Here is a 5,209-nt window from a genome sequence, read left to right as displayed (position 1 = left end):
CCCCTTTGTCACCTCCCCTCCCCCCTGTCCTCCCCTCTACGTAAGTAAACTTGTCAGCTCTGATGCATTGCCTGCACACGCTCAAATGCAAATCACACAACGGCGGAGCTTTATCTCAAACCAAACAAGAGAAGCGGCAGAACATCCTGGATCCTCGGTCCCAACAGAGCTGCTGTATCTGAGAGGCTCTGATTAAAGGAGTGCCAGCGGAGCGTCGCCGCTGGTTACACAATATTAGGTGCTTTGCCTGAGGAATTTGCTTAAATGCAATGGGAAATGAGCTTAACAGATTGAGCCTCCTTATCAGCACAGGACAAGATTTTTGGGTCAGGTTTCACCCAGTCAAGTTAAAGTCAAAAACAGCATCTCGTATGCAGAAGACGACGTTCTCCTCAACTCAAATTGAAACCGTGAAGAAGAAGAAAAAAAAAAAAAAGAGCAGTGATCATGAGGGAGGAAGTCTGAGGAGTGTCTTTTTAATAGAGGTGCAGTAGCATTCGCAGTTCATGTTCTCCAAATGAGTATAGTGAAAGGCAATCTTTCACACTGGCAGCCATCCATACGAGCTGGGATTTATATCCGTGAGAATCAGTCGCCACTCTGCTCTGCACTGTGTAATCACTGCTATCCTTGTAAGAGTAATTGCAAATGAGTGTCCTTGTTAAATCTGTATATAGATGATTTAAGCCCATCTGAGAGCGGCACTGGAGCAGTGTGATCAATAGACACCCGTCCTCATCCCAGCCCTCTTTGATTACCTCTTGGTGTGTTATACTGTAGCTTTTTGGAGCAAAGATAAAAAAATAAAGAAATCTTGTTTTTCTACGAATCCTCTCGTTATACACGCCCCGCCACCGCATGTGATTTGTTCTCATTATCCCCGCCCCTCTCACGCTTTGCTTCCGTCTCTCTCCTCCTTCTGTTTGAGGGCTCTTCACCCCGCCCACGGTTTCTGTCTCGTCCCTCTAATTTATTTCTCCCTCTCCAGGATAAATGCTATGTAAGAGGCTTGTGTTTTCCTCCCTCTCCATCACAATGTATTTATGAGGTGCCTGTTGTGCGGGCTATTAGTCAAGGGGTCGTGGTGTTCACTGTAGAAGCGAGCTAGGTTGGACAGTCGCACCCGGGGTCCGTCACAAGTACTTCAGGCTGGTCTGTACCTACTCCCATTAATCTCCCTCCAGGGCCTCTCCTGGCTGCCTCACAGCAGAGTTACGCTCTTCATGCTACTTTCTGACTTTCACCCGACACAAACACAGCTAATAGGATTCAATTAACACCGTCTGAAAGCACTGACTGGTTACTGAAGGCATCTAACTCTGAAGAGGTTAGTTCACCCGAATTACAAAAACACTCACCTCGAGTGGCGTGTAGGCAAGTAGATAGTTTTAGTTTTGTTCCAACTATTGAAGTGGCTATTTGTAGGTTTTCTCTGGCGGGAGCAGGTGGTGGTGATCGTCGCTTGACAAGAGCTTCCGTCACTGTTGCGTTTGCGAGACTAGAGATTGTATTACGTCGCCTGAGCAGCGCTACGTCTTCAGGGCGAATTGGAGGCTAGAGTGAGTCGCTATCGGAAAGTAACGAGAGGCGCTAGCTGGTTAGCGTGCTAACTTCGGTAGAAGAAACGACATGATAGATAAAGAGTTAACGCTGGTGTTGCTTTCCACCACTGGAAACAGCTGTCAGTGAGTAAAGCAACAAAGTTTGATGCTGAACTTGCAGCATTTCTTCTTGACTGGTGAGTAAACAGCTGTTAATGCTAACGTTAGCTATGTAGCAATAGCAAAACTTACAAATAGCCTCTTTAAGTTGGTTGGAATTTTACTTGTGGTGCTTCATTCATTTATTCAAATAATAACAGAAACTCGTCCCCTTTTACTTCAGGTAATCCACAAACCTGTGCAAATATAAACATACTGCTACAGGGAAGTTAGAATTAGGAAGTGGTATGAAAAATAATAAAAAAAATAATAACCAGCCTTGTTTGTTTAAAATTTGACCATTTATCCAAAGAAAGTCAGAAAGATGACTCTTATTGAATTTCCCCCTCAGACATATCATTGGGGGAAACCTCTGAAACCATCACTCAAAGCTGCGTTAATGAGATTCTTTGCTGCCTCTCACAGGCTTCGGCAGCTAAATCCTCCCTCACCACACAGAGGATTTTTCTGATCTGCAGTCTCATAGAAAATTGGTAATAAAAAAAAAAAAAAAACACTTCATTGCTTGGTTATGTGGAATTTGGTGAAACACAGCAGCTGATTTAAGGTTGAAGCAATAAAGTGACTTGAAAACGAACATCTGGCGTTGTGTATGGATAATACAGCTGTGGCATAACAGTAGCAAGGCACACGTTAGGTGGGAGTCTTGTCTGCAGGGGAACAGAATAAGTCTCACTAAGTCTTTTTTTTTTTTCTTTGCGAGGCATAAGAAAGAGCTGAGTGTGTGTTGGAAGTCGAGACAGAAGAACAAGCCAAACACAAGATAACACATTCCAGACATGGTATCTTACGACAAGCTTGAGTCTTGTTTGGCAAATTACCTCCCCTATCTTTCAAAGAGGAGGGCGCCTCGTTCATGCACATTTATTTATTTCTCCCTCTTTGTTCTCCTCCTGAGAAACTTGTCAGCTGTGACAGTAGCTCACTGAAGTTATCTCGGGGCCCCGCTGTCCGCGGCTCTAGGTGTTATTGCCGCGCTGCATGTTGGCGCGTTGCTCGGGGACTGTGCCGAATGGTGCCGTGCTATCGCCCTAATAAGCAATTAGCATTCCAAAAAAAAAACCACTTTCTCTCACATTCAAGTTATTACTGTGTGGAAATTCAAGCAATCCCGGGTTCCCACGTCGTGTACACACACGTTGGCCGAGATTCCCTCGTTGCTGTGATGAACACAAATAATTCATTTCCACAGTCGTTACGGCTTTAGCCTGCGTGACATTGACGGATTCATTATAATTTTATTCGTTTTTAAGTAAACATCAAAACAGCAAACAACCTCAGCGAGCCCCCCCCCCCACACACACACACACACACACTTCATATACACACATTGGAAGAAATGCACACACATCAGTAAGAATTCAGCAGAATGCATGTGGCTTTTCTAATTACATGGGCTTGCCCTCCTGCTGCCAGAGAAGCTCATTTGGGCACTGAGAGGAACGTGCGCGCTAAAAGCAAAGGAGGCTGGGAAGGATGAGTCTTAATGAGGGGAATCAGTGGAACGTGTCTGATGGTGACATTTCTTCCTGGAGCTGGAGGGCTCTCGATGAAAGGCAGGCCTTCACCGCGGGCCCTGCTCCACCACTCAGCCCTCTCATCCTCAGATAACCGGGCACGGAGCTGCACGACAAGCAGCCCTCACACAGGAGGCAATTAAAGCTCTGATCTGCTTACGCACCCGGAAACGCTCGCATGGCTGCAGGCAGAGGGGGAAGAGGGACGGGGCGGTGGGGAGGGGAGGGGTTGACTGGTGGTTGGGGCGGTTGATATTTGTTTGTCAGCAGGAACAACGAAAGCGGTGGTCCAAAATTAGCAGTCTTAGTTGCTCATTGTCACATGCAATATTTCTTCAGACTGGAAAGTTATACATTAACAAAGAAAGCAGATGGAGCCTCTAAACAAAACACAAAAAGCAACATTGGGGGAGTTGGCCAAATGGGATACTATTAAGTAGAAACTGGCACGGAGTCAGAGTAGCTCTTTAACACCAGCAGCTCTGCTGCCAAGCCTTAATACAATCTGTTAGTGAAGAGGGTCGTGGGACCACAGCGGGCTCAGGGCGTTTAGAGTCAGACAGAAGAACGTCTTCCGATCCGGGGCCGGACTAGACCGAGCGACGGCCAGTTAAGCGGATTGGTGTCAAACCCCGTGCCGCACTGCATCTGGGTCGTATAAATGAGCGGCTCCCCCCCTGCATCCCGCTCCATTATTCCACCAGCAGCGGGTCCCATGCTGCTCTCTGGGCGGGTGGATCTGTACGAGGCGCACTTTCTTCTGAACCTCGGGAGACTCATTTGGTTCTGTGGAAGCACTCGTCACATTAATTCTCACTTTTCCTGCTTGTGCAGAGTTTTTTGCAAACCAGCGGCGACAGTGGCGCTGAAGCTATGATATGTGGCTAACCCGTGGTAATGTCACTGTTACTGGGTATTTCCCCGTTGGACATACAGTACCAGTCACGTCTTGGGAATGGGAGAGTGTGTCCAGACCTTTGACTGGTGCTGTATTTTTAGCTGTGCCACCATGTTCCAAACAGTGGCTGTAGTCTCTGTGGTTTCCCTTTTGGAAAGCTTCAAGTGAGCTCTCTGTATTTTTAAATGACACTGAAATGTCACCCTAACCCTTTGATCAATGAGCATCCTCTGTTCCTCTTTTTGTCCCTGTCAAATTTCTGCCCATCTTGTCGGTTCTGAATAAATCTCGCTGACCTGAATCTTGATTTCCTCACAGCAGCAGATCCGCTCTCGTGTCTTTATCGTTCCCAAATTAGTCGGACTGACAGACTTTTGAATATTAGCAGGAAAATAACAGGTGGAACTAACAACATTACTGACACCCTGGCCCCAGTAATTATTGCATTGCCTTAATTATTGCTATTATCAGTTGCACCTGTGTTTGACATGTGAAAAATATCTGCTGTCTATTCAGTTTTTAACTTGGCCTCACAGATTTTCTCAGAGGTCGTGTTCTCCTCTTCAGATCTTCAAACCGATGTTTTCATAACCGTCGACCCGAAGTTCCAATCTGTGAAATAAAAACCCACCTTTTCCTTTCAAGTGATTCATCAGTTATGAATCAATTAATCAGCCTTCAAGCAAACATTTGCTCGCTGCAGCGACACATCTGCTTTCCCTCTGTTTTATATCATCGTGAAATCAATATCTTGCGGTTTGGACTGTTGTTTGACAAGACGAGCAATTTGAGCATTTGAAGGGGGCTGTGGGAAACCGATGGGTACTTTTCTCTATTTTCTGTCATTTCAAAGACCCAGTGATTGATAGATTAATCAATGAAGAGCACGATAGCTGTGACAGACAGTTGTCCAAACCATCTGTATCGATGGGAAACGCCGCTCTGTGGATGAAGTGAAGCATATGGCTCGCACCCGTGCACGACCACAGGCCGGTCCTCCCAAGTCCAGACTATTCAATTTTGGATTTTTCTAAACTGCACCTGTGTTTTCTGACCAATTAAAACAAACCCCC

General features: G+C 46.0%; 1 protein-coding gene across 1 annotated transcript in view; it reads left to right on the top strand.

Annotated features, from left to right (window-relative positions):
- ptprua (protein tyrosine phosphatase receptor type Ua) overlaps positions 1–5,209 on the top strand; it is a 196,953-nt gene that overhangs the window by 49,633 nt on the left and 142,111 nt on the right. The window lies entirely within an intron of this gene.

Source organism: Seriola lalandi, unplaced genomic scaffold, assembly GCF_002814215.2.
Source record: "Seriola lalandi dorsalis isolate HSWRI2012SDOR001 ecotype SW California unplaced genomic scaffold, Sedor1 jcf7180002054505, whole genome shotgun sequence".
In the NCBI taxonomy this organism is placed as follows: Eukaryota; Metazoa; Chordata; class Actinopteri; order Carangiformes; family Carangidae; genus Seriola; species Seriola lalandi.
Note: the sequence above shows the minus strand (reverse complement) of the source record. Positions and strands in the feature narration are given on the sequence as shown.